This window comes from Typopeltis vanoorti, chromosome 4 (genome assembly GCF_054136105.1).
Source record: "Typopeltis vanoorti isolate ZY-2024b chromosome 4, IOZ_Tvanoo_1.0, whole genome shotgun sequence".
Classification (NCBI taxonomy): Eukaryota; Metazoa; Arthropoda; class Arachnida; order Uropygi; family Thelyphonidae; genus Typopeltis; species Typopeltis vanoorti.
This window is the reverse complement of record NC_143552.1, coordinates 13,853,039-13,880,248: the sequence shown is the minus strand read 5'-3', so window position 1 is coordinate 13,880,248 and position 27,210 is coordinate 13,853,039.

The following is a 27,210-nucleotide window of genomic DNA, read 5'->3' as shown; positions in this document are numbered from 1 at the left end:
CACAAACGAAAGGAAAGGTCGCATGACCTGTACTATATCAGCGCTGCTCAGCATGGATAAGAAGAAAGAAAAAATTTGCTGATACTTTTTGATAGTATTATCGAAAATAAGTGGTGTTTCAAGGAATTATACATAATCATGTTTTCCTAGCGTTAAAGTCTAGAAGGTTAGTCTTACCCAATGAAGTAAGGAGATCAGAATTTAAAACATTTGCTATTGATGTACTTTTGCTTCCAATGATTGCTCACTACAATTTATTTCTGTCGAATGAAAGGAGAGTGCAGTGCACTGTCATTAGCTACGGATGGGATGTGAAGTCGGTGAGAGCAGGTCGTTGATGTACAGAAGGAAGAGAGTGGATGAGAGCACAGGGACCTGGGATATTCCTGCATCGGTAGAGATATTTGATGAGAGGAAACAACCAGCATGACAAGTAGTAAGCGATCTGCTGGCGAGCCAGTTGTAAAACATTGAAGGCAAACCATAGGATGGTAGCTTCCTGGGTGGCCAACACGGCCAAATGCCTTACAAATGTCGAGAGCGACCATACGAGTTTCTATAATTTTTGCAAGGCTTGACTGGTAGCTAACAGCTGTGAATCGAGAGTAGCAGAATCTATATTGCTGGTCTCAAATTAGCTTGTGGGACTTCAGGAAGTTGGCTGTTGATGACCTTCTACATCGCTTTTGAGAGAACGGAAGTGAGAGAAAACTGTAGTTTGTTGGCTGAGTTTTATAACTTTTCTTCGGAATGGTTTGAATGTAGGCTTAGTTCCTTTTTAGGGAGAATGCCAATGAATATGCCAGTCGAGGAGGAACAATTAAAAGAGCAATATAGGAATGTTATTAATTCAGGAGTAGAAGTTTTTAATATAATGCGTCGTATATCATCAGGACCATGCGCCTTATTTGCGTTCAAGTTATTCAGGATTCTTCAGATTTATTTCTGAAGGAAAACTACGGGTGGAAAAAGAGCGAGTCAGATGGTGCCATTGTAACATTATTTGAATGCGCGAGTGATGAAACTACAAACTTATCGCTCTGTAAAGACTCATGGACATTAGGATATGACTCCAGAGTCTGCAATTAACAAAGAAGACATACAGTAAAATACGTTGCTTAAAAAGAACATTATTTAGCTTTATTTAACATTATTTAGAACATTATTTAGTTCAGTAGGATTTCTGGTTATCTAATTCACTCTCAATCTGCTATGGCACTAACCTACGGACAAATGATATGGAAAATTTTGAAGAAAAAATTTATGTTTAAGGGATTTTTTCCAAGGTAACTTTTAAGGAACAAAATGAGTTAAATTAATTAGAAACATGTTTGTTATTAGGGCTTTTAACCGCATCTTTAATATGCATTTTTTATTTACATTTCCACGAGTGTATTTTAAAAGCCATACCGTCGGGCGAAATGCATTTATTAGCAGGCAGAATATATGAAACGAATCGTTAGTAATTAGCAATAACAAAAGTTCTATTTTCATCTGTTTCAGTTATAATATTTCTGGTGTGCACCGATCTTATGAGAGTTTCTTTTTAAATCAGTGGTGACTCACTGAATTTTCCAATTTGGATCTGAGCGTGTTGTAGGCAGCTAATAAAGGATGAGCAGCGCAGAAACGTCAAAATGCTAATTTAATTAACCCTCGAAGATCTGTTTATATCTTCGTGTTGCATACATCACACGTGTTTTAATTAGCAGAAAGAATTCATTCAACTGAATGACGTTAGTTTATCAGATAATGGTTGCTGTCTGACCGTGATGTAATTGATATTTATAATTCTATTCAGTTACATGTCTGACTGCTATTTCTGTTTGTGTATTTTTAAATACATATGCCATCCACAAGGATTGTAAATTTCTCTTGTATTTAGTGCAGTGAGTGGGAAGAGATTAAATAATCTGATCCCCCTGCTCTTCAGACCAAAAAAAAAAACTTTTTCCAAGCTACTTCAGGATCATAGTGAGTAAGGTGATGTTCCGGCTGACAAAATCTTCTTCTCTCAATCTAAAGAACATTCTACAATTCTACACTCTACATTTTAAAATTCGAAGCTTTCTGGTGTTACCCAATTTCAAAGGAATGTTTTCGTCTTCCAAATATGCCTGGTGATATTAAATTGCATCAACTTGACTCTCACGAAGCTCTGCTGTCTGAATGTTGTAGTGCTTCCGATTGTCTCCGGCTCATAATTATTCGTGAAAAATTCCATCAATGTCAATATAAATTCTTGTAAGAGGATATTTAGTGTGGTGAAGACGACACCGGCAATAGAAAAGTTTTGCAATTGAATTTAGAAGTTTAATATTAAAAAAATCGTTTTTACTTGGTAAATGTTCTTAATGTGTTTAACTATTTAGAAGCATTTATGCATGTTTTCAACTTTACTTTATCTATTTTCTTACTTTATAGTACAATCGACCATGAGATCCAAATGACCTGAACAGATGTTTGGCGTTCCAAAAGAAGGCGAGCGGCAAACATCTGTGCGGGTCATTTGAGTGCGGATCAAGAATAATTGGAGTCCAAGGAAACTTTTTTTTCTGTAAAAAGTCTGCCTTTAGATAGCTATCTCGAGAGAGTAATTATTGCTTTCTCGTACCGACCAAAAAAGCAGCAGAAGATACAAATAACCTCTTTTTAAACATTCGTTCGTAAGACTTCCTTGCTCTGGACTCATTTCAAGTATTCTTATACAAAAGCAATGAATAATATTTAAAAAAAAATTAAATACAATAATGATAACTGTCTTGAAACTCTTGCTGTGCAAGAGTTTTAAGGATAATCATATATTTAGTATATTTGCTTAATTTCTTACTCCTCTACAATCGCATACGTATTAGTGAGATGTACTCGTATATAAAATGTCAGGAATTTAGATTTAACTCTCCACTTACATTTAATTAAGTTACCTCAACATTAGTAATCCAAAGATACACCTTAGAAAATTCCATTGCCTTTGCATTGAAAAAAATGATAGCAAGAGAGTGCGTAGAATTATTTTAGAGATGGGATAAAAGTATAAGGAATGAGAATAGAATGAATGATTAAAATGCTCAAGTAAGATCGCAGCAGTGAAAGAGAGTGAAAAACGTGGTACGGGAAAAGGTTAAAATAAATGAAAGTTGAAATTGAAATCATATGGATGAGAGTGAGTGAAACGGATGTGATAACAGTGGAGAAAAAAATATGGACTAACTAATGAAATACTTGGAAAGACTGTGTCGGTATATGCGTGAATTAGAATGGGAGTTGAAAAGTTGTGAGAAACAATGTTGTCATTCCTTTCCCCTTCTTCATTCGCAAGAAGGGCAGCTGGAGTGGCGTGGTTCCTGAACGCTAAATTTAGGATATGCATGCGAGGTGGCACCGGAACGTGTGAAAGAGATGATTGCTTAGTGGAACGAATGAACTGAAAGGTGATAAATTGCTATGAGAGGGAAATATAAAAGAACTGTCGGAAGATATGAAAAGAGAAGCGGGAAATGGTTCAAAATGGTTCCCATAATCCTATCACAAGATTATGATCGCTCTTCTGAAGTATGGTAAGTGTGACTTGAGGAACAGCGTTAATGGGAATGATTGTTAGATTCCAACATTTAATTATAAATACACGCTCCATTGTTAGTCGAAATATCCTTTTTCCTTATAAGTGTTCTTTCTGAAGAACTTTTTGTTTAAAGAATATCAGTAACCTTTAAAGAGAGTTTTAAAATGAGGGTGAGTGAGTCGGACTCATACGGAAACGTGGAGTTTTTGCCTCTGGAAACTCTGTCTTTTCATCTGTGATCAACATACAAACTGACCGGAGAGCATGCACATTACTGTTATCAGTTGCCCTAGTATTCGCCAATTCCAAGTCTCCGGATATGATATGAAATTTGTTTGAATTATAAATTAGCCTTTTCCATAGGAATTAAATGTCTTGTGCACATGTTGAAAACTGAAGCGATGTTCACGCATCTCAAGAGTTCAGCATTCCTCTTTTCTTCTGCAGATAAAAATTAATTTCATTCTTAGTTATCCATAATATTTTTCATCGTATAGTTTTAATTATTCAAGACTCATCACCGTATGTTTTCCTTTCGTTTTTTAATTTATCCAAAAGATTCTGTGAATCTTTAGTACGAGCAGTGCTGGTGAATAACGCATATCATTAATATGTATGTTTAGAAACATTTAAAAATCAGTAATACGTGTTGAGTTTTCAAGGAAGACTTACATACATGATCCCGGTAAAGCTTATCGCATTCCATGAAAGTTAGAAAAGACGCTTTTGCTCAGATATTCAGTTATTCTGGAAAATGTTTCCTGCAGTAATAAAATAAAAGCAGAACTTTGGTAATCTCGAAGTATTCATGTCTGCGCCTCAAATGTCACCATTAAAGTACGCTTTGACACTCGCTTTCTCTTTAGGAAGCCACTTTGCTACTTTAGATGGAACACCCAAAGAATACTGAACTGCAAAGGGAATAAAATATTTAGGACACGGAGTCCAAAGCTCCCCCAAAAGAACAAGGCGTGAAAAAGAAAATAAGTAAAGATGTGCTCTCAGAAGAAAAACATTTGTGTCTACAAAAGAAAACAGCGTCCTTCCATGATGTGTGTGATATGACAGTGAAACGACACGCGCGGTGCAAATCGGTAACCTAGCAACAGTAGAGCAGAAATGTGACACGTGATTTGCAACATCGTCGAAACGAATGCATAAGACTTTGAAAGGTTTGTCCTAGTTGCACAGTATTCGGAAGCAGGTTTGTACTTGAGATTTTAGTACTGAACTTAAAAAAAGAAAGAGGAGGCTTGGGAGAAAAAAAAATTCGAATTCACAATGAAACTTATCAACAAGATAATATCAGACAGCTAAGGATAGCAAATTCAAGTATTTTTTTTTATAAAAAAATTTTTCTGACTTGATTTTAATTATTATAAGAATACTCTTTCTTTCAAGATGATGCTAAATTCATATGCACTTAAAGACATTCGTAAATGATAAAAATTCGTAGCCACTGTGGGATTGAAATCCACAGAGTGTTGGCTGCAGAGCGAAGACACTATCGACTCTGCGAACCAGACCTTATACGGGTCTAAATAAGGTAAATCCTTACAAACCGACATATCGGGAAAAAAGTGACGAACGTGTACAAATATATGGTCTTTCAGTTTATATTTAGTAGGAGGTCGTCATGATTCAACTAGTTCAATATCACACTGCTAATACACTGCTCGGTGAACTGAAGTGAGTTGCATTGTAAAAAAGAAAAATAATTGCTTGTTAGTTCCTCTCGCACTCTCCGGCAATACTTCCATTCTGTTCATCGTAATTAAGGTGCTTCGTATCTCGTGCCGTAAAAGTTTCCTTCAGGCCGCACGTGATCATCCACTTAGCAAAGGTTGTTTTGTTGTTTGCGAAGATGCAACTGCTTTAAAAGGTACAACAGAATGAGATTCATCTTAGAATTCAGACTTTCGAAATGCAAGTGTTATATCTCTTTATAACATTTATATTTTTGTAACAAGAATCCCCGAATAAATCTTCAGTTTCCATTATGCTGATTATAAACTGATGACGTATTCGTACATAGACTAAACTCTTCACAATTTGCTAATTTTTTAAATTAAAATTGGCCGTTGTATTTCTGCAAATAGCTGCAGCCGTTATTTGTGTAGTTATCAGTTGATTAACTTTTATAAAATGTGAACCTTTCCGTAAAAATAATTTTTCATTTTGTTTTTCGAATTAATAAATAAAAAAATCGATCATTACTTTATTGATTTCTAGAACTGCTCTTTTTAGATATGATTCAGCCTTTTCTCTTTGAGATAAGTGTTTGCTTTTCTCAGCGAGAGGAGAACAAACCACTGACGATAAACAGAGAGAGAGAGAGAGAGAGAGAGAGAGAGAGAGAGAGAGAGAGAGAGAGAGAGAGAGAGAGAGAGAGAGAGAGATAGTAGCTTGTTTTTTTCGAGTAAAACACGCTGCAAAATGATCTCTCTGCATTTCGGAATGTATTGTAATGCAATGAAAAATGAACTCAACGTATTCATCCCTTGATCCTGTCATCTGTAACAGTGTGCATGTGACTATAACTTGTTACGAAAGATCTACGATAATTCTGCAGTATTAGTTACTTCGTGTACAACATAATACGCTCTTTTTTCACCTTCTTCTTGCAACCTCGATGTGTACGACAACTGTTACCTTGTGACAGCGTCAACATTTTGTTGGATCAAATGAATGCGAGTTTTTTTAGAATTACTGAAACGTAATCACATTTTCCGATACAAAGAACGGGTTATTTGTCTTTCTACCATTTCAAAGAAATAATTTTAGATTTAACTGAGCTGCATTCATTTTAAGGTTGCTTCTACGGGTTCTTCTTGCGACATTACCAAAAAGGTCCACTAGCCTAGTTTTGGTGCAACTAGAACTGTATGTTTTCGGAGCTTTGTAGTAATTATTTGACTCTAATAATGCTTCAATCGGAAAAACTAGGCTTAGATTTTTCCTTTTTCCTTTTAGGAGTATTGATATATAAATGAGGTTTCTGCTTATTAATGGAGAAACGGAAATATTTTTGAGCAAAAATATGAGTTTAAATATAAAGATGATTCTGTCAAAATTGATTTTTTTTTTTCACCGCAAAGACATACTGCAAATACTGCGTAGTATTGTTTCACACAATAAATATGCATTGTATTGATGAACAAAAATAAGTGGGTCACTAAGAGATAAGTGAAACGCAGTGCACAGGAGTCCCCGTCAGTTCTCAACCCCGACTTTTCGTCATGCCGGCTCTTTCCACAAAAGAGGCTCCGGCGAATTCCAAGAACATTCCTTCTGCAAAGGCGTATCTTTCCAAGTTGCAAAAAATGCTAACTAGATCTGTTAGGCAGCAGACGATTCCCATTTTTCAGGGAAACACCACAGACTCTGTCATCGGATAAAAAATCATAGCCTGATAATCCTGATAATCCTACCAAAATTATAACCAAACATCCTACTAAAAATATAAAAAATAACTAGCGGGTATATCTTATGAAGTCTCCCTACTACATACGATGGCTTTAGCTTTAAATCGTTAGCAAACCACTGCCGTGTTGAGACTTGAGAGGAATGCATGTTCCATACAATGTTTACACATAATGCATATTTAATCCAAAGCCCAACCTCAGCAACTTAATCCTAAGTCCCATGGGTTTCCAAACCTTTCGTGGATAATAATAATATGCTATTTTATATAATTAAATAAGCAGATCAAAACCGCAAAACTCAAATAATTTGGGAATATCGCTCAAATATCTTCATGGAAAATATAGTTTTCGGCAAGTGCTAAACTGAAAAACAGTTTATCAGAATAATAATAATAATAATAATAATAATATTATTATTATTATTATTATTATTATTATTATTATTATTATTATTATTATTATTATTATTATTATTATTATTATTATTATTAAGAGAGACCTCTAGGAAGCCAGGGAATAATGCAAAACATATAATGCAGGTTTTTACTTTAGTTTATTTAACGATAACTTTCATTCAATAAGTTAAGTTAGAAAAGGGTGTGGACTTCATTCTGTATGGCGATGTTTGAAACTTACCGAAAGCCGCTAAGAAAGAAAATTTACATATCAATAAAAACTGCATAATCCACGTTGCCTGAAATGTCTCTCCATATAGTAGTTTGCTATATGCTTTTTACTTACATATCTAAACTTATGTTATGACAACTAAACGACTTATTTTGAGATTCTTTGAAGCGAATAAATTATTTCCTAAGAACGTGTGTTGGAAAGCACTCCGCTACTGCAATATAACTTTTGATTGTGATTCTTGTAAAGCGTATACCACATGGACTTAGTTATAAATACCTGTGCTCGAATCTCGTTATAAATTCATAAAGAAATATATAATGCATTCGGTGTTAGTATTAGAGGGATGGCCCAATGGAATTCACCGCTGACACTCTACTAACGACACACAGCAGGCACCAACTATAAATAGACAGTTGAATGCCTTCTGGATATAGAATCTCTGTGCAGAGGCGTCTCTGTGGTAACAGTCAAAAGTCATGTGATCTGAGAGTGACTGACAGTGGGATCCAGAAGGATTTCCGAGAAGAGTACCTCGGAAATGGTTGCCCTGCTAGGATGGCCTACGTGTACCAGTGTCGGGTATGTCAAAAATACAATGACGTTGTCATTTGGAGGATGAAAGCGAAAAGATAGTAAAGTTGAATAGACTTTGTCATAGGTTGGGCACCCAACCCAAATGAAATATTATAGCGGATATCATTGCACCCGAAGACCTGAGAATTTTGGCGGAAGGTTGAGTCTATAGTTGTTTCCAACCATTCAAGCAAGTGAGCGAGTCTGCTATATATTTAACTCGCAATTCTTACGTCCCTTGATACAATTAAAGCATGAGATGTATGGTCTTTTTTTCCTATTTGCAATTATTAGACGAAGGAAACAAGGCTGTTAAGCAGTGTATTGTGCCTGTTCTTAGGTTGTCATGGATATTGAATGGGCTACGGATGCTCTCCTTTTTTTTATAGAACTTCGTGGAGTCAATATTCCTGTTCTAGAGGCTTACGGCAACGCAACTAACTATTAGCAGCTAATTATATCTGTAAACAAGCAGTGTATAAGCAGAGTTTCTCTATAATTTCGATATTTCGAAGCACTCCAAAGCAGGTATTTCAGTAGGCAACTGAGGCATAATAGAGTGGAGTTTTTAAGAGTTGCAGTAGGCCATATTGCTCTAGTAATGGTATCATCCGGATGAAACAAAGAGAGAGAGAGAGAGAGAGAGAGATGGAAGCTCAGGCTATCAGAAGTTGAGTCCGATGGCCTTTGCAAGGAATAATAAGGCAGTACCACTTCCATCTTGATAGAGGTGAGTTTTTTGCTGTTGGAGTTTATGTAGTTAGATTTTATTTTGCTAATGGATGTGTGCACTCGATGAGTGTGCACTTATCGAGTGTTCAGCTTCCGATGAGCACGTAACTATGGTTCTTGTTATAAGCCACCTTCGGTTCACTGAACTATATTTTCTTTAATTGCTTTTACATCTTTCTTAAAGCATGATTTAGAAAATAAGAGGAAATTTTGGATGAAACGAGGAATGGAAAGCTTCGTGCTGGTGAGGATAATTTCTGTGACCTGTTCAGAGCAGATATTTGGATTAGAAGAGTGGACGCAGTAGGCTTACATTGGAAAGGAAGAACAGAAGTCCTGAAGGGCGTCCCACAGAACGACGTCCCTCCAGTGGCACCCAACTTTGTGTCATTTGGCACTACAAATGTAGGTGCTGCTGGACAGAGGTTGTGCAATGTAAGAAAGGAAGCTTGCACGGATTATGATCTTAGTTATCGAAATTAGAGGTAACTTGTACGATGTAACGAAAGGGAGAATTGGTTAAGAAAATATCGAAGCCAATGCTCCTGTGCAGCACATTTCTGATTTAAAATTATATTTAATGATATCTCAACTTTGATTCAGTTCATTTAAACTGTTTTTGTTAAACTGTTCTTCTCTAATATATTGTTTTAATACTTTCTTTCTCTAACAGTTGTACATTATTGTACGCCCACAGTTGAAAGAACCTTAGTTGGCTCGGTGCCAAGAAGAATCAATTCGTGCTGAAAGGGAGAAAGGAATAAGGCGATGTACGTAATCGTCAACAACACACGAAATCATGTGCTATATACGTAAGAGTTTCCAAATGTTATACAAGAATATTGTTACCACTTTAAAAACTACAATGTCCATAAAAGAAAAGCTCACTTTCCGATCTGTAATAATAAACAACTCATCCTATAATATGGATTGATTATCCTCTTATCAGAATGGATTTTCCTACTTCTGCCATGCACAGAAGTGTCGAAAGGTCTCATATCTGTGGTCGAACAAGAAAAAACATAAGAATAAAAATACTTATGTTTTTTCTTTTAGTCTTAGTATGAGTGTTACTTTTTTGAATTTTTTTTCCGAATCCTAATTTTCCAATAAGTAATGCATCTGTCCATTTTATTTTGCAGAAGTATTCAATTCAATAGATTACCCAAGTCGAAGGATTACATTCAATCAATGAAAGAAATAGAGTACTTCAAATTCGAAAATAGCGAAAGAAACGTCGTTTTTCCTTCTCCATTAATTCAGACACCCCTTAACAGCATTCTTCAACCGATTTTCTCCAAATTTTGGATATACAGTCGACGCCAATATAGATATAGTGGTTTACTGTACTCTTTTCGCTTTCATATCTAAACTTATGTTGTGTGTGTTTTTTTTTTTTTTTACAGAGACAACTTATTGTGAGATTCTTTGAAATGAATAAATTATTTCCTAATAACGTGTGTAGGAAAGCACCACGCTACTGCAATATAACCTTTTATCCGATTATCATCGTTTATTTGTCAGTTGCTTTACGAAACCTTTACGTAACTTTACGACCAGTTGAATGACATTATTGTTGTAAGTCGCGATTTAAATTCCTTTCTGCAACATCCTAATAATAACTGTCGGCCAGTCTTGTTGGCCAAGGAGATGCATTCCTGCTCTCCAACCGATAGGTCAAAGTTCGAATCTGGCTGCGGGAACAAATGTTTGTGAATGTCTGATGTGGGAGATGATTTTAATTACTTGGTGTGATCCCGTCTTTTTCTTATTGGAAGCCGAAAACTGACTTCGAAAAGTTCCATCTTTGGAGTATCTAACCCTCTTCCCACCCGTGTCGTGCACATACGCAGAACATTTCGTTTCACGGAGCTAATGTTCCAAGTTGTAATTTAAACTTCGACCTTTGATCTTTTTCTGCATCAATGGAATTGAAGCGAGTATATTTCGATAATTTTCTGCGTTTCTTTTGCAAACGAAAGATGTCAAACACATGATTTTTAATGAACTTAAAGATATATGGAAAAAAAGACGAGAACCGGAAGCGGTGTAATCCATTTTTATCTCTTTTTTCTTCTTCTTTCTGAATATGTACTCTTGTGGGTGGAATTCACATTAAAAATAAGAATAAAGAAATAATAAGTATTGAAAGTGATGTAAGTAAAGTGCCCACTTCTGAATTTTAGCCAGTTTCCTCGGTATACTTGGATCACTTTTTTACTTCTTAGATACCTTTAATCCAATAATGTTACTAATTGATTGACCAGGAATATTCATCTGATATTTACTATGGTAACTAATTTGCACTGCTTCCTTTACTGTCGTGCACATACGCAGAACATTTCGTTTCACGGAGCTAATGTTCCAAGTTGTAATTTAAACTTCGACCTTTGATCTTTTTCTGCATCAATGGAATTGAAGCGAGTATATTTCGATAATTTTCTGCGTTTCTTTTGCAAACGAAAGATGTCAAACACATGATTTTTAATGAACTTAAAGATATATGGAAAAAAAGACGAGAACCGGAAGCGGTGTAATCCATTTTTATCTCTTTTTTCTTCTTCTTTCTGAATATGTTATCCGCAGAAAGAAAGAAAGAAAAGCCTCCCATAACATAAGAGCGGCGATGTTTTCATTGTCCGATAGTGTTTTCATTGATAGTACGGATTTCCAGATGAAAGGATCTCGAGTTATCTTAAGTGTCCTCCTTGCATTATTTATATTCGTTGCGGTTAGTGACATGTAAGATTCGGCGAGCGATGTCCCATTCATTCATTCCTCCACAGAAACAAGAGAGGACATCTTATCCCCCCCCCCACCCACACACTACTTTCAGAACACCGCATTTGTTCTGATGCCACGTTCGTCTGCAGGGGACAAACCATGCATAAAATTCTCTTTCGTGTCATTCATGCCAGTGGATTCAGGAATGGAAGGCCCACTTTTCAAATGTTAATTAATTTTTTTTCGGAACCTAGTTTTAATTTTAAGATAAACTTGTATTTCTGACAATTATATCTTTGGTATATTTCGAATAAAAATTCTAATATATACTGAAAGCGTGATGCCTTCAGCTAAATCATTCTGCGTTGTATGAAATATCTTTTGAGCGAAGGCAGATCCGTTGTAAATGAAATTTCTGCCACGAAGCAGTTATTAATTACATGACCGCAATTAAAATGCCGTTGTGGTCCTTATTGACACTTACCGAGCTCTTGGATAAATTATAATTTCAGCAGGCACACAGTCATACAGATTTTTTTTTTCTCTCTTACAAGCCACGTCAGTACCATGCTCTCTTTCTTGCATTTCACAACTCCAGGCAAATTCTCTCTCAAGTCTGCATAAGTGTCAAATGCAGAGAGTTAAAGAGACAACAATTTTTTTTTTACAAAATACGGTGATCAGCTTCAAATGGTTTATCTTCAAGCCAATACGTTTGTAAAAACATTTTTAATGTAGCCTTTTATTAAATATGTAATTTCATTTTAAAAACTGAAGTTAATTGCCAATTTGTAAATTATTCTTATGCGCTATAGAATATTTCGCTATGCTAATAAAATTAAAGAAATCCTTGTAACGCCTTTGTTCTCCTAAGGAAGAGTAGACAAGCGCCTTCTATACTTAACTTTAGTTTTAAAGAGAAAGAAAGAGAAAGAGAAGAGAAAGTTGCCCGGTTAAGTATAAGCATGTTACTGCACTATATCATAACAGGTTGCGATATTGTGCAGATAAAGATGCAGAATACGGATAACGCCAAGTACAACTCACTTGATACAATCTAACGCTCTACTTATTTAACCTGCTATTAGTGTCTTGAGGACTGGCTAAATAACTAGAAATATCTTCCTGAACTGAGGTAAAGTCCTCTAAGTGCGAATTGAGATTCTCTCATTTTGTTTCAGGGATGATATTCGAGTTCTAAACCTAAGTAACTCACTTTACTCTAATAAAACAGTCAAGCGGCATTTTTATAAATGTTTAATATTATTTTCGTTTTCACTGTTTATTGAAAATATTTTGAGTGAAGAGGGGCCCCATTAAGTATCCACCATAGATTACCTTGACTAATGATTATAATCACTAATTTACTTCAATATCCGAGCTGTTGAATGAAGTTAATGAGCGTGAAGATTAATTACTCATTTGAGGATGGAACCTCAGGGACGCAGGAAAGTTCGCTGTGATGAAGCCGAGTAGGTAAGCAGTGAGTCTTAATATGAGATTATGCTGACAAGGGGAAAATTTAGCTGATCACATAGATATACATGTACACACGCGATTCGAGGAGTCTGTCAAGGTATGTTGTACAAGTGGATATAATCTCGGAAAAGAACAGCATATGTAAGAATTGGAATTTTTGATGTCCCTTGAGAAAATCATTTATAACGATTATGAATGACGTTTAAACACTGTTATGTTAGGATGGAATGGACCGTTAGATCCGTTGACTTCCTTCTGGGAAGCAATGACGGCCGTAGTTACAATTTTATGTTGAAACTGGAACCTTGCGATTTCAAATGACATCACTGCACAGATGCTCTGTGATAAAAATTACTACTGAAGAATTCGAAGAATGTGATCAACGATTGGAAATTGAGCAACAACAACAACAACAAAAAGAACAGTAATAATCAATGTTTTATGTATTTATTCTTCTTGTATTGAATTGTAAATACGAAGATTACTTCATTCTGTTTATAATGCAGGAGAATCTTAGTTGATTTCCTGAAAACAGTTAAATGTAAAGCAGATTTTCGAAATTAAAATATCGTGGGGAAGTGATGCTAATAATTCTATGGAGTGCATTATATAAGAACGTCCCTTTGTGATTTTCTCATAATTCACAACGACATTTTTAGTGATTTACTTTTTTTTTCGAAATAATTATTAAGCATCTCCGAATTAATGTCGTCACACCTCATTCTGAATGCTTTAGTAAATAGTCATATGGAAGGTAACTATTGTAAAAGATAGTTTGCCTTCTTTTGATTTATTCAAAAATGTCGCAATATTCGTATAATTTCATTGTACATCACGCGTATAATTGATTCCTTATTGCTCTCCTTAGCAAAGCACTTTGAGGTAAATTACAATACTCAAGTAGATAAGAACGTAAGGAGGACAGTATTCTTTATTCGCGTAATGGGACTTTTATGCTTATTTCTCTCTCTGAGCTCCATTTGTGTATAAGTGGTTTTTATTATGCTAAATAAGTAAGAAAGAAATGGGGGAACACTTCTTCTTTTTGGAATAGATGTTTTTTAAGACGATTGTTCCTAATGAACAGCTGCTTTATGTAGAAACATTATTCTCATGTGATAAGCGCAAGAATTTGCAGTATCTTGCTACTGTAATACACTTTTTATACAAACTGATTTTTCCCTATAATATGAATCTTAATGATATAATTTCCTTCATTCTATCCCGTTCCTTCGTTTTGAGGACAGAAAACTCGAAACCAAGAGAGCAAATAAATTACTGAAGGGCGAATAAAATTAACATTTGTCTCTTTTTCAAATGTTTCAAATGTTTTTCAAATGTTTCAAATGTATTTGTTAGTAACAGTTTTGTTCTTCCATTATCTCCATTACAAACATTAAAATATTCAAGGGTGGTAAGAAATTCGGTAGTGGTAATCTTTGATGAAGTTATTTAAACAACAAAAAAAAGAATTCATTTTGGTGTTATAATGCATTGAAATTGAAATAGGAGACCAGAAGCGCATTAAATAGGAGACTAGAAGTGCATTTTAAAACATACGGATGTATACTTGAGAATACGTGAATTGAAATCTCTACTGTGTATGAAAAGGATTACCATTTGAATCAAAAATGTGCATTTTTAAATGGATTCAAACGTTAATCAAAATCACAGATTAAAGACACAAGGGTTCTTCGAATTTCTTTTATTTTGAAGGTTCTGTTGGCTTGGTAACGATTAATGTTTCCTGCGAGGGGTGATGCAAAAATTTTCTCAACTACATTAATTCTTTCTTCTGTCGAGAGTATACCTGTTTAAATATCCATCATATTACGAAATTTCCTCCCAATACAACCCTGGAAAAAATAGGACTCTATACAAGGGATAAAAATACGATTATTTGTTTTAACCATTGCCAATTGAAACTGATGATTCTGACGAATAATATTCACCAACCCGTCATATTTATTCCCCAATTAAAAACAAAAAAAAAAAAGGTTGGCCACCATTAGGAAATTCTTTGATTCCTGATTTTAAAGAAAATAACTAATTTCCTACTCATTCAATGATTAAAATGGTATAATATTGAAGAGAATGCTATTAACTAAATGGATTACACTAAACGTAGGTAGATATTTAATCATAGCCGTACAGTTGGGAAACATGTTCAGGATGGTGAACTAAAACACAATTCCCGATATTGGATATTGCAAATGTAACACGATAAAGATAAAAAGACGCATTTCGAAATGGCATTATGGTGTGACACGTTCATGATTATTGTAATAATTCAATTTAGAGCTGCTTTCAACTCCGCTCCTGTAGGAGCAAGATATCTCTGGTGGCGAAATCCCACACTCGTTTGGCATTTGATTCTGATGCATCGCCTGCAATAATTGTTACTTCAGAGTTGTTATCCTCTGCAATGGTGGTTACTCCAGGGAACTTGGATCTGCGTGCAAAATGCAAACTCAGAGGCTTAGTTTGACCTTTCTGTGAAATTAATGAATCCCGTGCGTGCCACAAACGCATCTTGCGCTACTACACGTGCACGCCTATCCAAGGAATTGTCTTTGTTTTGTGCAAACTCCGGTCTTGATTGAATATTGCATGCAGTTGGCTATTAGTTTTCCATAGTCACGTAAGTGGTGTCTTTCTAAATCCTTCATCGTAAGCGGAAAGTGATTTATGGAATTGTGTGGGTGAAATGTTTTCCGACACTGATTAATGTACCAAAATGATACGCTTGCTGTTATTTGAATGAACTACTTGTTTTCCTTTGCAACCCAAGAGAGTTCTCTAAGTGTTCACTGCAGAAGAGATCGGCAAATTCAGATACTGACCTTGTTATGAATGCTAATGGCAATCGATGAGAATAAATTTACCTCAGGATGAATCATTAAAGAGCCGCGTAAACCTTTCTTCGTTTAGTTCTTACAACCCATTGAGAACCCCAGTGAAAGTCGGAGAATGTATCGAGCACTTCACATAACGAGAAATCAACTTCCTCGGGTGTTATTATAATACTGTTAGTTACAGAAATAAGGAACATTCTTGAAGTCATCTTTCATTAATTACGCTATAGTTGTCAGTTGTTTACATCTCAGTAAATAATAATAAATATTGATCCATATTGTAAGAAGCAACACGAATTCTTAAAGATTAAGGGTAATCGCAGGACCATTTAAGTTTAATAAATTATATTTTTGGTTTACATCTATTCGTTTCGGCTTTGGTCTATGTTTGTTCATTCTACGCTATCGAAGTACTGTTCGTTAGTCGTTATGCACAACGGATTATGCTCTATCATTTTCTTAAACGTTACTGGCTTTATTAGCTGATTTCTATTATTCGTTATAAATAGGTAATGATTTCCAAAATAAAATACAAAATGCACTTAAATGGGATCGAGGGATTGATGAACTAATAACCCTTATGTGATAATGATTTTTCAGTATTGTTCATGCAACATAAACGCCATGTTTATTCCAGTGTTCTCGCTAACACCGAACATTTACCCTACACTTTCGACCAACCAAGCTGAAAAAATACACAAGGGAATTGCTACTGTTGCTTGTTACTAAACGACAGATCGGAAAATGTGTGATGAATCTTCATGACCTATGCCTCATTTGTTGGTTGGCTTATTATTTTCAGTTCCTGAATCAAACATATGCTCTTATCATATCACAGAAGCAACATTTTTGTTATGGAAATATTCATTTCCATTCCACGTTAAATTTTCTCGCTTATCCAAGTTTTAGTTCTTCAAGAAATATGCGGGATATCACAATTTCCATCATCGAAATAATTATCTTCCTTTTCTGTTAATATCCAAGCCCAAAATAGCTGCAAGTAGTCTCTGAGGGCATCCAAACTGATTTCAAAAGACCTAAAAGCAGAAAACTTCAATCGTGTCAAAATCTTTGGCTAAAATTGTTGGCAGTAACTTTTGTCCAACCCTACCTTCCACCTTCTTCTGGTTAGCGATCAAGAAAATCTCAAATGGTTTTCTTCATCGTTATACAGAGAAAAAACCAATGTCTTGGCTTCTTACTTTCCTCTAATTCTCCATAAGACGATATTGGTGTAAATGTATTCCTACCATTCCCAATACTCCTTATTCAGTGCTCCGTTTCATTTTTATTTATTTATTTTTTTTTTGCCAGAAGGAGATCAGAAGAGTCTTGTCCAGACATCAGACGTTTCAGAAAACGTTTGATAGTACTTCTCCAGTTGTAATAAAGGTTTCTGCACATCTTTGGATCCGAGTTCCCTACAGTTGTGTCTTCTTTTTTCTCTCCTATTCCAGCAGTATTCATCCTGTGGCTTAAAAATTAGTCAATACTCAACCCATTATCGATCTATACGTGCAGCAACTATTCTTCCGCTACTTTGCTAATTTTGTAGGAGAAAATTTTCGAAGTCTCAGGAGAAAGAAAAAAAAACACATTCGCCTCAGCATGAGACTAGAAAATCTCGCTTTCCACTGAAAAAGCTCATAAAATTTCCTCGGAGTTGTAGACAGGTTTCGAATCTTCGATTTGAAAGCGAATTAGTTCCTGTTCAGGTGAAAAGTGGACTTTTTTCCCTTTCCTAAACTAGTTAACTAGTCGGATAAAAATGCAATTAAAATATAATATATATTGGCTTTATAGCGTTAGTTGTTTAGGCCGTAATTGAAATGCCCACAATCTTCTTTGAAAATATAGTCAGCAGTTCTTGTCTTAAGGATTTTTAGAGAATTTCGAAAAAATAAATCTCGTTCTCCACTTTCCTTAACACCTTACTTTCCGACGCCTTTTCGTTATTCGTCATTTTTCTATTCTGTTTTTTTTTTTTTCATTGCAAAATAAACCGGTTCGGGAACAAACACAAATGAATGACGTACATTGAATCATCCTGTGCTAAGCAGCCAACTCAATACCTTTAAAAACTCGATGTCCCCTTTTCGTAGCCACAGGTCAGTCACATGTCCTTGAACACTCACCTCTGAACAGACTCGAAGTGGGTGGCAATTTTATCTTCGAAATTAATGTGAATATGAATTTATTCATTGGGAATCGAGCTTATGTCTTCTCCAAGGCGTCTGTTAAGATATTCGTTAGGGAACGAACCCTTCATTCGATGCGTACAGCGAGTGTCGGTACATAATTCACGGTACAGCGGACACCATCCATAGTGCATTACGTTGTGGTGGTACGATCCAGCACACATCACAGCGCGGAATAATCACCTTATTAGCGCTTTGTGGTTTAGTTTGCGAATCAAGTCATCAACACGGCCGTCACTTGCAGTCGGAAGTTAATATTCGCCAAGGGGGGGGTTCGCTGCTGCAATTTAAATCTGCTAAATTTTCTGTCGTTACCAATATTACTGTTTCGACCACTTTTGGAGAAGACGACACACGTGGGCAGTTCGAAGTGTCGAGCTAAACAACACCCTGGCGATGACATTTCTGCAATGCACGATGTCTGTTTCGGAGAATGTGTGCGCTGCAGTGGGAGATCCCTGGGCGTAAACGACCTTGATCTGTCTGTCTCTCTCTCTCTCTCTCTCTCTCTCTCTCTCTCTCTCTCTCTCTCTCTCTATTCTCAGGTGGCCGTGCTAGCAGGTCCGAGCGAAAGTTTAGTGAGCGGCGAGTTGCACGAGAGGCTGAACGAGATAGGCATTCCTATTCCGTACGTAATTAAATAAGGCAGGTTGATAAAGAAGTCGGTGCTTGTTCCGAGGAATGGCTGCAAACACTTAAAGACATTTCGGCTACGGCGAGACGAAGATTTAGTATATCGTGCGGAGAATGATTCACGAGAGCGTAAATATATTTCTGGTAGGATCGGGGCTGCGTACTTAATCCTTCGTAGGTGTAGGTAAGTAGACCATTCCTCACGAATTCTACGCACAGCTGTTTTATGACTGCTTCTGTCCTAATATTAACGCAGATTGAATCTGCTTTCATCCTGCAGCTGTGGTGGCGCTCGTTTTCGTTAAGTAAAAATGTTGCAAAACCGGAAATGCTTTACTTTTCAGTAGTAATATTAACGCTTCTTTGTTATGTGTAACAACAAGCATCCTGTTAGTGTAATGTGTGCTAATAATGTTAACACGCGAAGCGTGCCTCTTTCTCTGTTTTTGTGAATTGTTTGTCATCACCGTAATCACTTCGTCCACAGAGCAATATACCGAACACAGTTTGAAAAGACTGAATTTATAATTTAGAAGGTTTAGTAAAAAAAAAAAAACTTGAATATTCTTAATATTTTTCTTAATTTCAAGAGGTAAAACTATTTGTGTCGTATGAAATATCGCACTATTCATTTAGTCAATGAATCCAAAAGCCAAAATATATCATATACAATCTTTTAGTAAGGGAATACCGTGAGTAGACTTATAAATACAAAATTAATGACGGAAAATCTCACGTGAAAAGATTTTTTTTTAATAGTATAATTTTCACTTGAAATCTGTGTCTGAGTCTCTCGTGCATTTTGCGGCACTGTTTGCTTCCATTTTTTAATTTCTTGTTTTTGTTTTACTAGTAGAAGTTTCTACCTTTGCGGAGCGCTTCTTCTTTTCTGTTTTTCTTGGTGTGGTTTGTTTCAACACTTTAGGATCTGCTGTCAACATCGTGTCAGGTGGTGGCTGTACGTATGGAGCTGCTTCTTGCTCTGCCATCGCAGGGTTTCCTGTAGGTATTGCAGAGACAGGGGTTATATTACCTCCTGTTCTTTCCGCATGTGTTTTTTGCGGGCATGCATTTACTTCGTGTTTTGTGTTCCCGCATTTTAAACATGAATGATCGCATTGATCCAGACCGTGTCCTGCTGTCAAGCAGTTTTGGCATTTGCCTTTAGGGCAGTCTGCCCCCATATGTTCGAAGGATCCACATCTGAAGCACTGCTTCTTGACACCAGGGTAATTGATCATTACCCTGGCTGAACCGATAAAGACGAAGTTGGGAACGGGTGTTTTCATCTCCATGGAGACGTATACCACCCCCGACTTCCATTCTGGGAAGTCGCTGTCCTGCATTATTCTAACTTCTTTAATTGTTCCCCATTTGGAAAAAAGATTCTTAATTAGAGCATCCCCGCTTTCTAAATATTCTACTGGGAACCTGTCTATTCCGATCGTTTTTAACATACTTCCTATTATAGTAGGGAGGTATTTTTGTCCTTCGCATTGAATTCCTAAAGAGAGTTTTTCTCTCGTTGCTTCATCTTTTACAACGACCTGGAACCCCCGCCCCCCCGTATGGGGTAAATCCGAATATATTATTAATCCCTACAGTATCTATTAAAGCTTTCGCGAACGTCCACTTTTCGATGTTATATTTTACCTCGAAACCGAGGGTTTTCACTCTAGGTAAGAAGGAAGTCATATCAGAAAGTTAAGAATATTCTTGTTATAATTTCCTGAAAAAAAAAAAAAGGAATGAACCAGTGAGCCTTCCAGGAAAAAAGAGAAACGCCAAGCGTTCCTCGCCCGCAGAAATCTCTTACTAACAGGCGGAAGACTGACAGACAGGCACCAGGAAAGATCAAAAAATACCAGAGAAAAACAAGGAAAATAACAAGATAGGGGTCTTACCAAGTTGAGTTGCAGGTATCATGCAGCAGAGCTCGCACAGGATCTTCAGGCTCTCGATCTCGATCACGCGAAAAATAGCAGCTGGACTTCGAACTTGAAAGTAGGTAGACGAGACCTGAAAGGGTGGTAAATTATGGGTAAATATCAAGAATAGTGATCGGAGCTTGCTCCACCCTTTCTATGAGTTGCCTCAGCTTGCACTACCTTCAAGGGTCAGTTGCTGCTCTATCCAGGTATTTGCTTACGCTTGGAATCGCCGAACTTTATATAGTTTCTATATTCGGCATGAAACTCTTTGAGTTTCTTATTCGGCTAAGAAACAATATGGGATATAATATAATATCCCTTAACTTAAATAAGTTCATGTCGCCGAATTATAATGAAAAGCCTTTGGCTCTTCATTATAATTAGTAATTTAATAGGACACCTCCTGACAATTCTCATAGAAGGGATGCAAGTTCTGTTCGCTACAAACTTGGTATTAACTTGGTCTACCTACTCACTGATGAGACCTCAAAAAAGGTCGAAACCGGTCTGGGTAGTGATCTTCGCTCATAATGTTGAACAATAATACAGCTCCTAGGAGTTAAGTTCACATTATGGGTTAATATCAAGAATAGTGATCGGAGCTTGCTCTACCCTTTCTATGAGTTGCCTCAGCTTGCACTACCTTCAAGGGTCAGTTGCTGCTCTATCCAGGTATTTGTTTAGGCTTGGAATCGCCGAACTTTATATAGTTTCTATATTCGTCATGAAACTCTTTGAGTTTTTTATTCGGCTAAGAAACAATATGGGATATAATATCCCTTAACTTAAGTAAAGTTTCATGTTTCTTTATAAGCCGTTCAATGGGGAACCGACTTTTGTGAAGGACTCTTGTCTTTCCAATGAACTCTATGTGTGGTTAAGATGGCATGTTCTGCAAGTCCAGACTGTTCTGGTTTAAGGTACTGAATATAAGACTGGTGTTCTTCTAGTAGAATAGAGGCAGATCTTCCTGTTTGTCCGAAATAAGATAATCCACAACAGCAAGGAATCTGGATAATTAAGATGTGGAAGCTTGTCCTTAAGAGAAGTGAGAAAGGTGGAGATTTTTCTGACCGGTCGAAAGGCAACAAAAATATTCGGTGGTTTTTAAACTTTTGCTATACGTTCACTAATGCCATGTGCATAAGGGAGAGGAATGCGCGTTATTTCTTCTGTATTTGAAGAGGAAGACATATTAAAACTACTCAAAGCTCTTTTGATGAAGGAATTCTTGTGTCCATTAGATAGAAAGGAAGAAGTAATATATTGCAGTTCTTTCTGTAAGAGATCGTCTGAAGAACAAAAGGAGCTGGCCCGATGAACCAGTGTTTTAATAGTTCCTGCCTTTTGACTGGGATGGTGATGAGATTCAGCATGGATATAATGGCCTGTATGAGTCTTCTTTCTATACAGAAGAAATAACGCGCATTCCTATTCCTTATGTATTAACATGTACTGAAGATGCCCGTGACATACAGGCGAAAATTATACTATTAAAACAATCTTTTTACGTGAGATTTTCCGTCATTAATCTTGTATTTATATACAATCTTATGCCATCTAACGGTAGAGTGTTTCATGATAAATAAATACAAAGCTGTAGTATTCCTTGCTTAACTATTAAATTCCATTGAACCACTTTGAGAACCACACTCATAGCTTAATATACAGTAACTGAAAACGTGTGCTCAGTGGTAGATAATAATTGAAACCCATATCACATGATACTGCGTAAAACTTCTCCTGGTTTTTCACACACACACATGAACGACTTCTTGATCTGATTGACTTTTCCTGTTATTTTAATGACATTTGAATGACATCTCCGTTTCCTTTTCTACAGACTGACTTCGTCTCAGGTAATCTCACCCTCGTATTCTATGGCTCAAGAATGCTACCAAGTAGAAGGACTTCCAGGATTTCTTCTGCTTTATTCCATGTTCTGATTACTGCTTCCTCTCTCATCGTCCTATTGACCGCACCTCAATACTCTCTCTCTCTCTCTCTCTCTCTCTCTCTCGAAAGTTATGAAGAAATTCATTAATAACCAGTTTCGCTACTTGGAGACCCAACAACCAATTAATGATAATCAATTCTGGCTCTATAGCAGACATTCTTTCTAACTTTATTCACCCTTGGCCATGAGAAGATCGAATAAACTCATGTGGTTGTACTTGATACATCCAGAGCATTCGATCGTATTTGGCACCTAGGCCTTCTCAGCGAGCTATCATCTTATGATCTTCATTTGTATTTGGTTGCCATCTTCCTTTCTTGTCGGTATTTGACTATCGTGGTGGATGGCTTCCTCTTATCAGATTTCTTTTATCAATTCTGGAGTACCCTAGTTTTCTGTTCTGTCACTCGTTTGTACTCCTGTACAATAGTGACCTCTCTCGTCTTTCTTTCTTTCGCTGACTTTAAACCCTATTCGTCGTTTTTCTGATGAGGTTACTTTCCATTCTTCTTTCATTCAAGAAATTGTTTTGTACTTAAATGACTTAGGATTTTAGTTATTCCATAATCAATGTTATAAACACTGATTTCCTACCATTCTCAAGGGTGGGTGAGTGAAGATCTTGTGAATTTTAGGCTATCAAAATCTTCTCTTGTCTTATCAGGAAGAAAGATCCTTCTTCACCCCGTTTTTCATCTAATTTCCAGCACGATCGGATTTTCTATCCTTGTGTAGATTTTTACATCCAGCTCTCATTGGCATAAACACACCACCTCCTAGCCTCATCAGTATCTAAAAATCTTTTTTTTTTCGCTCCAAATACTTCTCTCCCACTGAACTCCTAAACACTTATACATCCCACTTATAGACCGACCTTAGAATATTGTTTCACATGTGTAACAGTGAACCAAAACCTCCACATGGAATTCCTGTATATAGAAGATGGCAATTCGCCTTATTAGGCGGATTGTTTTAAGCGTCATCTAATGATAACATCTCTCTCTCTCTCTCTCTCTCTCTCTCTCTCTCTTAGATTCTGTCCAGTAACTTTCTCATACATGTTCTCTCTCTGTGTGTCCCTTCTGCACCTCTAATTATGTAAGACAACGAGCAGCTACTAAATTTATTCAACTCCAGATTTATCCAATCATCTTCTAATTTTCATTCTCTATGCGATCTACAAAGGTAGATTGAATGGAGGAACAGACTTTCCCCGTACAGTTTTTCCCAATGAATGGTCTCATCTTTCTGATGGTCAATAGATTCTTTCTGACTCCTTAACCACTTGCCCGCTCAAGGCACTGTTGTGCTCTCGGTTTTTGTGACGTCACATTTGTGTGTGTGTGGGGGGGGGATTAATGGAAAAACAGTACATCGGGGAAAATTAGGAAGTTGATGCCAGTGCATTGTTTATTAATTGTTTACGTTGTGTGCTCAGTCGATTTTGTTGGTTGGCAGAGAAAAACAATCCACTTTTAGCGGAGGGAAAAAATCCCCTCTTTATAAGGAAGGTAGATTCCTTATAAAGTTTTCTGACACAAACCCGATAGCCATGACTTTTAAATTGGAAATAATGGTATCTAAGGAGGAAATTTCATTACCGCAGAGAAGAATTATCTCCGTTAGAATGATTTGAATTAAGTGAGATTGCCAAGCAACAGAAGTGCGCAGTCCATTTGTCACGTGCAACAGATTGACTCCAGTTCTGTCTCCTCGTCTTCCCCAAAAAAGTCTTCGTTTATTCTTTTCTTCGAGTGTTTTGTTTGATTGTGTTTTTGCTCACCATTTTCCCTAGCTCGTGACTTGTCTCGTAAAAATAGCAGCTCAAGAAATGCCAGAAATCAATGAGCTTCAATGAATTGAAGTAATACGAAGTTAGAAATATTTTCATAGTGGACGTGACCTAACGCTACGAGCATTTCCATCGGCAACAGCTAACTAGATTAAGGTCTGTATGAGTGTGTCCCTAGTGTTGGCAAAGTGAAACAACAGCACTTTATCACGCTAAGTTGGCCGTAATTCACTGAGCACAATTCACAGCGACACACTCAAGCTGACTCGATGTTTGGTAAAATCGAAGTCGGCCGATGAAGTAAATCTTGAAAACTACGTGAGAGGTGTTCGCTCGTGCTTGTACGTCTTGTTGTTGTTCGCACGCTGTTTGCGTGTTCGTTAGGACTTTAAGATAAATATTATTCGAGTATTTGGAAAACTTTGGTACTCGATTGTCTTCTCCAAAGAAGGAGGCAGAAGGACAAATGCCGATGACCGATTGCGCAGTGTCTCAAATGATTTCACTCATGGTTTTGAGGTCAACTAAACTCATACTAATTACTTCCACAATTCTGCTGGTCATTAGCTTTTGCTTTGATGTTATGACATTTCTCTTCTAACACTGGTCAACTTTCACTATCGTAAATTTGAATATGCTCCAATTATTTTTCTTTTCCTAACTGCATTTGTTGGTTCTCGGATGGGAAGTTTACATACCCCACCTATGCGAAGAACTGCCGTTGATGTAAAATTCTCAGTACAACTTTATTACAGAAGTGTGCATGCCAGGCTTCTTGGTAATTACAAGTTTTGCTGCGACAACAAATTCAACTGATATATATATATATATATATATATATATATATATATTATATTGTTTTTTTATTTATTTTTTTCTGAAGGAAAAAAAAGAGAGAGAGAAATGTATTTACCTTCCGCAAGAAGGAAGATATTTCTTTGAAAATATTGACTTGATTTCTTAGAAGTCAAGTCCCAGTACGAGATATGTCAAGTGGTAGACATCAAGCTGTCAACTGTCTTGAAGCCTGAACACTTTTTAGATGGTAGACAACTCAGACAAGCTGGGGTAGGGGGGGTACTTTTTTCTTTTTTTTTTCCTTTTTTTTTTTTTACAATAGTTGAGCTTTGAAGGCGGAATAATACACATGCTTTTCTGCTTAACAACTCACTTTCTCTAAATATTAAAATACATAAATAACATATCAGAGAAGGGGTGGTTTTTACTTTTATTTTTGTTTACAAAGTTATTAAACCTATGGTTTAATTTTGCTGAAGATTTGTAAGCATTGCTCTCACTACTTCATACACCTCTGTTACCATATGCTGATACATGACATACGTAAGCGTGCCTAGAAATGGCGATTATAACAAATAAAATTCGTATAACTCAAATAACTACTGATATTATGATTATTTTTTTTTCAAACCAGCACCCATTTTACTAACTGCATTGCTGTAAATATGCAGTATTTAAAAAAAGTTATTGATTTTTTTTTTTTTTTTGTACTTGAAAGGACACACAGGATACATCACTGAATTTTGTTACGTTAATTTGAAACTTTCTGCACAATTTTATCCATTTTGAATAAACTTTCTTTTGCCTCGAAAACTTCTCTTTATCCCAACTAGCTACATCTCTTAAGAAATTAACTCTGAAAAAAACGTTTATCTTTGAAAGGCTGGCTTTAATTTTTTTTACCTCATCTTCATTTCAGCTCTTCTTCCAAATCATACACGGCTATTTCTTTGTTCTTCCTGTCATTCCTTCGTATACTACTCTAAAATATTTCCCGCACATATTCTTCAAATTGCTGAATATTTGCTTTTCTTTTTTTTTAGGAATATGATTTTTCCCCTGAAATTCATTTTTCTTCCTTCAGTTCATTATGCATTTCTCCTCTGTATGTATAAAAATCCAACCGTAGTTTCCCGACAATTCCTTAATGGCAATTCATCGTTCCTACATACCTCATATTGTTTAAGGAGGAAAACACAGTTTACTGGTGGATCTCGATTTTATTAAAATTCATATTATTATTAGTAGTAGTAATAGTAGTGAATTCCACCTACTTGAGGTCGGCAATCCAAATATAGTGAGTAGAATAAGGATTAGATTATCATATATACATGCTGTGGGTTATTACCCAAGAATCACGTGGTAGACTAGAGAAAGACCCTTTTCAAACATTTCAGGGCTCCTGTAAACTGACTGGTGGTCTCAGTAACTCGTTTATACGAGTACCCTACTAATCCACAGGGAACTCTGCGCAAATGTGGCTAACTCGCATTCCATTTTCGCACCCCCCCCCCATATGGAATTCAAACACAAAGAAATCGACAAATATATTGTAAAACCACGCAGTTTATCACGTTTATAATACACCTATGTAGATGCAATTAATACACCTATCTTAGATAGCGCTATTAATTGCATCTACGTCATTTTAACCCGCCCAAGTCTTTTTAATTCTTCTTATTGTCATTACTTTCAATGCTTTTATTGTACCGTGAATTCCGTTTACCTTATTCTTCTTAAGAATATTTTACTATTTGCATTTTAGCATCATTAATCTTATCTCGTCCTTCGCTTTATTAATACTGCTTCATGAGAAGTTACACTTAAGTAACTGGGGTTTATATAAAACATGCTAGAATAGTAATCCTATCTCTAAGAATCTGGTCTGCTACGCCTGTCAGTAGCATGTATTGTCTGGGAC